At 46.5% G+C, this 10,579-nt stretch overlaps 1 long non-coding RNA gene across 1 annotated transcript; it reads right to left on the bottom strand.

The window, feature by feature from the left end:
• Window positions 1-4,567: 4,567 nt before the first annotated feature.
• LOC140595311 (uncharacterized) lies at window positions 4,568-9,074 on the bottom strand. The gene is made up of 2 exons (XR_011996804.1): window positions 8,949-9,074; window positions 4,568-5,741 (listed from the first exon to the last, which is right to left on the bottom strand). It is a non-coding gene; the product is annotated as an uncharacterized lncRNA (long non-coding RNA).
• Window positions 9,075-10,579: the final 1,505 nt, after the last annotated feature.

Here is a 10,579-nt window from a genome sequence, read left to right on the forward strand (position 1 = left end):
TTACTCCTTTTGACCAATGTGAGCTTCACTGACTACACTCACCCCTGCTTTGCACCTTCCAGGCTTGACACACTCTTGTGTGTCCTTTCTCTAGGACCATCAATCTTTCCATCTTCATTCACCATAAGAGTCTGCAGATGTCTACTCCCATCCCTATGGAGCTTTAAAAAAAGGGTCTTGTTTGACTTGCTTGTGCCTTGATGACTGCCTCAGTGTCCTTTCTTGCATTCATAGCCGAGATCTTCCCCAAAATGGGGACTCCAGAGTCTCCCTGTCCACCTTAGTCTGGGTCTCAGGCTCCTTTTGGTGGCACAAAACCCTGCCAGTGTGCTCTATGGCCAAAGCATTAGCACAGGATGGGTGCCTGCTTGTCAAACATATGTGGGAGTATAGCAGAGATGACTCTCAAGACTCCTTCTAAGACCCGATTCTACGATTCTGTTGTTCATGCCTCATGGTTCAGTTGCATGCAAGATCCCCACACAAAAATCTACACTGACCTCTGGCATTTGACTCCAGGGCCTCTGCAACTCTTTGCACAATGAGATAATAGATTTGCAGCTAAAGAGATGCCCTTGCGTTGCTAAGAAAGCAGAATGTTGGGGTTTAGAAAGAAGTCCAAGTCTCACCATGGGACCTGTTTAAACATACCTTTCACTTCACATAGCCTGCCCTGCCCTGAGGTGCTCTTGGGTTCCTTACTTTTTTCTTTTTCTTTTTTTAAACTAACTTGTTTTTTCTCTCGCATCACATCTGAGTAGATCAGTCAACACATGAAGGGACCAGAGAGGGGAGGAAGAGGGTCCTGAGAAAGACAGCACAGAAAATGGCATAAAATTATTCTTATAAATAAGAAATCAGGAATTATTAGAATGCAGACATTTATGCTAAATGGATGGCAAAGTACTGGAATATATTATAAAGTGTCTGTTTTAATATCTGTATCTTGGTGGTTGCTAGGCTACACTGGTACTTTTAATAACATTAAAGGGAGCTAGAAATACTTGTGGATACTTTCCCCATTGAAATTATTACTGGCAAGAAAAGGGACATATTGCTGGCTAGTACAGTGGGATATTATAAGCTCTCTGTTGCTCATTAAAATGCATGTTAGTTGTTCATATTAGAAGGGGTTCAGTTTAGAGTTTTCCTTCAAAATAGTTGAAACCTGTAATAATGTTAGATGCATTGAGAGATCTGTGTGGTGGATACCTCTAAATCCTCGAGAAGTAAATATATTCGATTCCCTTCAATCCTATTCCATTCCATTCCATTTGGCCCAAAAGACCTTTCCTGAGCACCTAGTAAGTGCTGAGCACCGTGTTTAGCCCCTTGGGATGTGTAGGTGAATGAAAACACATATGCCACCTTCTCACTGCTGTGTATCAAAGCCCACGGAGCTTGCGTTTGTCCATGGCCCTCAGCAGAAGGGGGAAGCCCACTCTCAGTTTGCTCTAGGTGAAGCTGCATTAAGCAGTTAATTTAAGTAAAAAGCTGTTATTGCTCTAATTGGGTCTGGATAAATCTCATGGGAGCCCAAAGTCAGTGATTAATTTTAACTTGGAAAATAGGAAAAGGAAAAAGCTCTAAAAGCTTCAAAGGAGTGATATTTGAGTTGGGATTTGAGAGGAAACAAGGGATTTGGAGGTGGGGAAGGCAAGAGGAGCATTTCCTGCAAAGAGGAGGGTGCGGCATCATGGGAAATGTGAGCACTTGTTCTAGAATCACTAACATTTATTGAGCACATACTCGGTGCCAGGCTGTGATCTAAGTGCTGTGCCTGCATGAACTTATTAAATCCTCACAACAACGCTATGAGGTTGGCACTATTACCACTTCACTTCAGGAATGTGGGAAGTGCTAAGAGATGGTCAGTAACTAAATCAGGTCACACAGTCGCTATATGTCATGACACTGGGGTTCTAACACATGCAAACTGGCTTTGGAGGCCGAATGCCCACTGATGTTCCACCTGTCCCCGGCGTGGGGAGTGCCGTGTAGTTGGCATGATGAGACGGAGCAGGGGGTGCCAGGCAGGGCAGATGATGTCAGATACATTAGATCGTGCTGGGCTTACAATGACGTGTTTGAAGTTAGCTGTACCTCTTCCTTAATGTGCTGGGGAGCTGGTGCAGTATTCCAACAGGGAATTGATAGGTCCTTGATCCATATTTTAGGAAGATAACTCTAGGGGGAGTGTGGAGGCTGGACTTGCCTGGAAGTTACAACTGGACATTAAAAAAATCGTTAAGATACAATTGTAAAGATCCAGATGAGAAAGTTAGCTGAATAAATATGTTTTCAGCACCTAGGATATGGTTCACAGAAGCTCAGGTCCTTTCAAAATAAAATTTAATCACTGATCCCCTCATAACCATGAGGCTTGCTAATCCCATGCGTTCCTGGCCAGCATCCTGCGTCTGAGTCCGTACCTCATCTTCCCCTCACCCTCCTGCTTCCTATCTTGACCTTTTCCCCAGGGACCTGCCAATCCTCTGCATCGGGTCCTCTGGCACTCCAGAGGACATTTTGTACTAAAATTCCAGCTCCCTCACCAAACACTTACTCCATCTTTGCCTTCAGCAATGTTTGGAACCACACGAAGAATATTAATTTCTCAACCAAGGTGCCCTCTCTAGAGCAGGGTGCTCTCCTCCCCGCACTCCAAGTAACAAACCTGGCTCCTCCTGCATTCAGCCCTCCCCCCTAGCACAACTTTGCCTTCACCTGTGAGGTCTGCACCAGCTACCTCTCCATCTCAAGGGACCCTACCCCTCCATCCTCCCAGCTCTCCCTGTCGCCGTCACAGTCACCGTCTCGGTGGCCGCGATCCCTTGCGAGTCTCTGGTACCTGGGAGCAAATGGCCAGGGAGCAGCAGGTATGTTTAGCGCCTGCCTTCAGCCCAGGGTGTGATCCTGGAGTCCCGGGATCAGGTCCTGCATCAGGCTCCCTGCATGGAGCCTGCTTCTCCCTCTGCCTGTGTCTCTGCCTCTCTCTCTGTGTCTCTCATGAATAAATGGATAAAATCTTAAAAAAAAAAAAAGAAGACCCTAGAGCTCACGCTCCAACACACAGAGCTATGTTTCAGAACTTTTACCTGCTCGAGAGTATGCTTCACGCCCTCTGTCTTCATTTTTTAATTTTTAAATTTCCCTTTTATTTCTGAGTCTCCTGAAATGTGTCTTCTTTTTTTAAGATTTTATTTATTTATTTGACAGAGAGGGCACAAGCGGGGCAACAGTAGGCAGAAAGGGAAGGAGTAGCAAGCTCCCCGCTGAACAGGGAGCCCAACTTGGGGCTCCATCCCAGGACCCCAGGATCATGACCTGAGCCGAAGGCAGATGCTTCACCAACTGAGCCACCCAGGTGTCCCTGAAATGTGTCTTCTGTTCCTGGCACACACCGAAGCAATCACTGCCAAGGCCATCCATGTGGTCACTGCTGCTAAAGCTGCGGGCAGCTCCCATTCCTCTGGAAGGCAGATGTCACATATGACTGCCCCTAACTTACAGTTCTATTTCTCTTTGGATGTGACACCACCAAGGGGTAGTGGAGAGAGGAAGACTCTGGTATAAATTTTCCGCTCAAGTTCAGCCCCTGTTCAGATGAAAGCATGTGTACATAACTGTCATGCTCACTTGTGGGGTCGAAATGAGGCATCAGCACTACTGATCTACACCTGTTGAGATTTAGCCTAAAACGTCCCCTGCAGCTTGTGAAGCCTACCCACTCCCCCACCTGTTTTGTAGGAGGAGAGATTGGGATCCAGAGAGGGTAAGGGATTTTTCTCAGGGTCAGACATGGTCAGAACGAGGGGCCAGAGCCCATTTCCACGGACTCCGAATATGGTCCTTTCTCTACTCTCTAGTGGCGTTTTAAAAAATGATATTAATGGTGTTACTTCTCATCTCTTTTCCTTATCTATTTTCTTTCCCTCTCCCCCTTCTCTTTCTCTTTTCATTTACTTCATTATTCTGCTCTTACCTTTTATGAATGATTCAAACATTTATCTTTCCTTTGGGGTCATTAACCATGAGACTTAGGGTAACATGCAGTTTCTCAGTGCTCTACGCAGCCAGAGTACTCCTGGTTCTCTGCAAGGGAGCCGAGCCAGTTCTTGGGGCTGAGAGCATCCCCGTGACTGATGAGGTGTGCCTCTCTGGTCCCAGGCCACGGCTCTGCAGCCCTGGACGTCTCCCATATTTCTTCTGACCTTTCCACTACAGCAGTTTTCGTGGCAGATTTAGGAGGCATTCTTTCCTTATACCAAATCCCTCCTCGTCTCTCTAATCGTTTTCAATAGATCCAAATTCCCATTTCATGTAATAGCTTCCCTGACACATCCTTTCACTGCCATCGGTGTGAGATGTATGCCTGTCAGATGGTGACACATCAAACCGGGCGCTTTCCCTCAGGCCCTCTGACTGCCCCTGATGGAACCCGCTCCACCCATAGAAGCACCTAGCATAAGAGACCAGACTTTTCCAGCTAACCTGTTGGACATCGGGTAGTGCAAACTAAGTTCTTCCTTGCACTATGTGAGTCCAGGCAAATATTTCTTTAACATTTATTGCAGGTTTTTTTATTCATGCATAGGAGACTCCAAAGCAGAAAGAATGGGAAATAGATAATAACACCTAAAAATGAAATAAGAGTCATTTTTATCCCCACCTTCCAAACATGACCGCCGTGGCACTGGGTGTATTCTCACCGAGTGTGTAGTCTGTACGTACATGGCAACCCCCGTTGTCCCTCAGTGTTCCAATGTCCGATATCCTCGTAGACTAAATATGGGGACTCTATTATCTTTTCATAGTTTAAGTTTCTAGAAGTAGAATTGGAGGACCAAATGATACAGTTTTCTTGAGTCTTGAGCCAATGTAGAAATGACAATTTGCTACCTCTTTGCCGGCACTAAGACAGTTTTTTAATAAATTGCAATGTGATGGCTTATCATGGTTTATTCTTATTTCAATTTGCTGGTATTTGAATTTTGGCAAAATGAGAGACTTAAACATACGTTGAGCCAACATTCATTTTGTTACCGTATGAATTGTCAGTGTCAGTCTTTTACTGGTTTCTTACTTCTCTGTTCCCGTGTGTCACCTAGATAGATCCTCCCTAAATGTCACCTGCTCAGAAAGGCCCCTCACTGCACTCCAGCACACACACACCATGGACCTACTCCATTGGGTTTCCGTGGGCCCTAATATCTGTGGCTGCACAAGGACAGGGCTTGGTCTGCATTGCTCCCCGCCAGCTGTCCTGCAGGAGTCATGGTGCCTGGCATAGGTGAACCCTCAACATGGTTTTGAGGTATCAGGGAGTGAGTATGCGCACCTGCCTGTGTGCATTGTCCTCAGCTGCCAACATCCCCTCTGTGCAATTATGACAAAGACAAGGTTGTTTATTCCAGTCTATTTGCTGCGACCGGTAACCTTCTGTCTCCATAGACTCATGACTTCTAGATGACACTATGACAGCATCTCAGTGGTATTTATGCGTAACTATCTCATTTCTAATATCGTGTGGCTTCAGCTATATTTAGGATGGTATTTGCTTTTGGCTTGCAGGTGTGTGCTTCATATCTCCAGGGCAGCTTCTGCAGCTCTGGCTCATCGTCCCATGGTCCCCACGGCAGGGCCATTCATCCACTGTGCTGGTCCCGGATGGTCTCCACGGCACACGGACAAAAGTTCAGACGCAATGGAACATGCTGGGGAAATCTCAGGTGAGGTGCCTGTGAAGCAGATTAAAAACAAATATGCAGAAATACAGCAGTTACATTGGAGAATAATCAGTTTAGGCTGACCTTCAGAACTTCCTAACCAGCCGGGGTCAAAGACGAGGACGTTCTTTGCGATCAGTGAACTATCTTCCCTGCAAGGGACAAGAGTGTGCAGCACTACGTGACAGGTGTCCTTGGAGGAGTGTGCTCTGTCCCACCCGATGATATTGATCTTGGTAAAAGCGACAGCAACATCGCCAGCAAGCTCACTGCAATCCCCACACAGAAAGTCCCGGCGGCTGTTTCAAAGTGGAGGTCTTTGTTAAAACGTATTCCTGGAAAACAATGTTCTTTATTTGCTTCTCAAGATGGATCGAAGTGAGCTATGGAAACTTTGGAGGAAATGTGGAAAATTATCTGAAATGAAGCAATTTGGCTGACTTCCTTTGGGAAGAGATTTTTGTTCACAAACATTTATTGAGGAGGCATCAATATTAATGTGTGTTTTCACAGAGCTAGGAGATGCTCGGCGAGAATTTTTTAACTTTTGTTTTTCAAACCCTATAGCGTCTCCCTCCCAGATTTTGATTTGGAAACAGAAGTTCTCATTTATATTGCAGAATTCTTTCATGAGCTTCACGAATTTCCCTAATGCAGAAGCTGGGATGAGAAGAGGCAGATAGAGACACAGCAGGTATTTCCCTCCCAGACCTCTGCACTTGCAGGTCCAGAGACGGCAGGCTTAGTGCATCTCACCACCACTCAATCTTTTCTACAGGTTTGGAGTCAATGGTCTGAGTCTCATTTTCAAGACCTGCCGGCTCTGTTTGATTGCATAGCCTCCCTCTATCTCTCTCTCCTGTCTGCCTGTGTCTCTCTGTTCCTCTCTCTCCTCTCTTCACTTCTATGCAACACATATGCATGTGTTTTCTTAGGCTCTTTCATGATTATCTCAGGCTAGCTCTGCTCTGGAAAATGTGTCTCTGCTCAACCCAGAGGACACTTCCTCAGCAGCATACATCATTCATGGCTTGCTTCGAAGGGGAAGGTTGCATAACCAAACCATAATATCAGAATGAAGGAGAGAAGGATGCACACAGGTCAGCTCTGACGAGGTGTGCAGCTGAGCTTGGACTTTCTGGTTGTCCTGCCTGTGGACCCGTACTGCATCCACCGATACAAAGAGATTACCATCAGCAACAGTCTGGGACCCCGAGATGCCCATTCCCTGGAGGTGATGCGGCCACAGCCATGCAAATCTCAGGGAGGAGTAGTAAAGTCTCATTCTCTTTATATTCCTACCCTTTAACTGCCCCCTGTGCCCCATCATGCAGCATCATATTGCATGTGGTGAATATACCAATGTGTACTTAACTGTTCTACTGAGGATGGGCATCTGGGATTTTAGTTTTATTTCATTTCTGCTTTTAGATTTTGAACTTCATAGATATGGAACACCTCACTCTAGGTTTGGAGATGAAGCTGTTAAATGCAGGGGGGAGAAAAGCACACCTAAAAGTAGACACTGACACATGATTTTCTTCCCCCCCCCCGCCCGACACATGATTTTCTAAAATGCATGCGAGATTCACCAAAATACTTATATAAGAATGCTCACGGCAGCAGTATTTATACTAGCTGCCAGGTGGAAATCACCCCAATGTCCATCAGTAATAGAATGGGTAGACAGATTCACAAGACGAAATAGATACAGTTCCTTGATAAGAATAAATAAACTAAAATGAAACCACATGCAGCGATATGGATGAAGCTTCCAGGAGTCCTACCAGGCAACACGCAAGAGGATTTAGTGCGTAATTATATTCTCATGAAGTTCAAACACTGCCAACACCGATCTGCGGTGTTGGGGAACAAGGCAGGTTGCTTGGACGGGCTTCTAGCTGCACAAATGTGTCCCGTTTGTGAAGATTCATCAAGCCGTGTGCTTATAACTTGTGATTTATGATTTATGTTCACTTTCTTTTTTTTAATCTTCTTTTTTTAATAAATTTATTTTTTATTGGTGTTCAACTTACCAACATACAGAATAACACCCAGTGCTCATCCCGTCAAGTGCCCCCCTCAGTGCCCGTCACCCATTCACCCCCACCCCCCGCCCTCCTCCCCTTCCACCATCCCTCGTTCGTTTCCCAGAGTTAGGAGTCTTTATGTTCTGTCTCCCTTTCTGATATTTCCCAACATTTCTTCTCCCTTCCCTTATATTTCCTTTCACTATTATTTATATTCCCCAAATGAATGAGAACATATAATGTTTGTCCTTCTCCGATTGACTTACTTCACTCAGCATAATACCCTCCAGTTCCATCCACGTTGAAGCAAATGGTGGGTATTTGTCATTTCTAATGGCTGAGGAATATTCCATTGTATATATAAACCACATCTTCCGGGACACCTGCACCCCGATGTTTCTAGCAGCAATGTCCACAATAGCCAAACTGTGGAAGGAGCCTCGGTGTCCATCAGAAGATGAATGGATAAAGAATATGTTCACTTTCATAAGAAGCTCAAAGTGTTTGTTCCCAGGACCTAAAGAAAACATATATATATATATATATATATATATATATATATATATATATATAATACATAAAACATATATATATATATATATATATAATTTTTATAGCAGCCCCTTGCTAGGCACCTCTTGGCACCTCAGCTTGCTTCCCCTTCTCAGGGTCTCAGGCCTGCCCTGGGAACACAGGGACCCAACCCTGGGGACCTCTGACATGACAGTCCAGGTTGGGCTTTAGCTTTCTGAGTCTGGTTGCTCTGGAGTCTCTCCAGCGGTGCGAGGGCGGGACACTTTCTCTTAGGCTTCCATCTCACACCTGCACACAGGTTAGCTGTGACCTACAGGAGCTGCATCGTCTAAGTCCTCATCAAGGACACACAAAAGGACTTTTATTTTTTCCTTAAAGGCAGCATAATGTGCAAACATCTTCTCTCCCTACATCTCACCCTCCTGCAATGGTGCAGACTGCAGTCTCTGGAATCAGAGCAGTTCGGGAGCTCTCTATGGTTGGAGACACTGAACACAGCGCTTCACTACTTGAGGCTCTAGTTCCTATAAGGTGGATGTGAGGGTGGATCACCCTCGAAGGACGGGAGGAAGTCTGGCTGGGAGGACCGAGCAGGGAGCAGGAGGTCTGGCATGTGCTCAGCTCCTGAGCTGTAGGCACGACGGTGGCTGCATACCTCGCTCAGCGGAGCCGGTGCATCCGGATGGCGCAGCTGTCGTCCCTGGAAACTGCCGTAGCTGCCTGTAGAACCAGCAAGGGAACAGCTTCTGGGCAGCACATCCTCCCCTGCAGCCACGTCTGCAGGGCTGGGGGGTAACAGACACGTGCTTCCTGCTCTCATCCGGAGCAAACCCCAAGGCTTCTGATTTACTTCCAGGGTGTGCCTGTGAGCACAGGGGAGGGATGATTAATGTGTGAGCCTCTGGGACTCCAGGGCTCTTCCACAAAGTGAGATATGGGTCCCTCAGCAGGTGCTGCCCCACTGACGGGTGGTCTGGGCAGCTGAACTCGCTGATCAATGCCCAACCAGGGGCTCCCTCAGGGAAACTGCTCTTCGCTCTGGGCTGGCTCGTGGGATGTGTAGTACAGCCTCACTTTTGAGACGTGTCTAGAGGGATGCAGAATGCTGAGGTGGTTGATCTATTTTGCACCAACCCAGCCACAAGGAGCAGAGGGTTTGTTTTCTTTTATTGTGATAAAATGCACATAAATTAATATGGACCATTTAAACCATTTTAAGCACTTAGTACATCCACAATGCCATGTAACCATCAACACCATCTGGTTCCAGAACATGCTGTTACCCCAAAGGGAAGCTCCATATCCATATGCAGTCCCCTGACCCCTTCTCTCTGTCCCTGGCACCCATGAATCTGCTAGAGAGTTTTCATCGCACCTAGATGTTGGTTTCCATGGGAAAATGTCACGAAGTCACCTCCATCCAGTTTCTCCAGATCTGTTGATAACTTTTCAGTCTTGGAATTTCTTGAATGTGTAAGGTGGGTCACTGCTGGACTGAACTGAGAAGCCCTGAATATGAACTGTGGGGATTTCTCAGGATTTTGGTAGGAGGTGTAGCCAGAAGTTGCAGACTGGCACAGGACAACCCAGACCTCGTGCTCTCTCTCCTATAATCCTATTTTTGCTCCCGACATCCTGCCACTCTTCCCTACAGGGCATGGGCTGGAGGACGGTGAGGAGGCCCCAGATGGATTCCTGAAGAGCCAGGGCCGCCTTTGAAGGAACTTTCAGATCCAGGCCCCTGAGGGTCCCGTCCACCTCAATGTCAACTGGCCACCCTCGAACAGCTCCATAGTGTTACTGTGGCTCTTCTCAGCAGCCAGGCCAGGGTGGGGTGGGGGGATCCCTAAAGCCACTTGTATTAATTTCTATCACTGCTCTAACTGCCACAAATGTAGTGGCTTAGAGCAATACAAGTTTTTTTTTTCCCCTATAGTACTGGATGTCATGACTCCTATGGGGCTTAAATCAAGGCATCGGGAGAGCCAGGTACTTTCTGGAAGTGCCCTGTCTCTAGCGGTATAGCCCTGCGTCACTCCCCACTGTGCTCTGTCATCACATCTTCTCGGACTCTCACCAACCTTCCTGTGCTCCTCTTATGAGTCCCCTTGTAATTGTACTGTGTATCCATGTGGCTCACCCCTATTAAGATCCTTGATTTGCCTTACCGTGTAAGGTAACATATTCACAGGTTCTGAGGACTAGGGTGTGGGCATCTTTGGAGACCATTATTTGGTCTTGCTTTGAGATCTCGGTGACAACACTTGGCAGGCCCTTTCGCTTATA

The sequence above is a fragment of the Vulpes vulpes genome, chromosome 14, assembly GCF_048418805.1.
Source record: "Vulpes vulpes isolate BD-2025 chromosome 14, VulVul3, whole genome shotgun sequence".
Taxonomy (NCBI): domain Eukaryota; kingdom Metazoa; phylum Chordata; class Mammalia; order Carnivora; family Canidae; genus Vulpes; species Vulpes vulpes.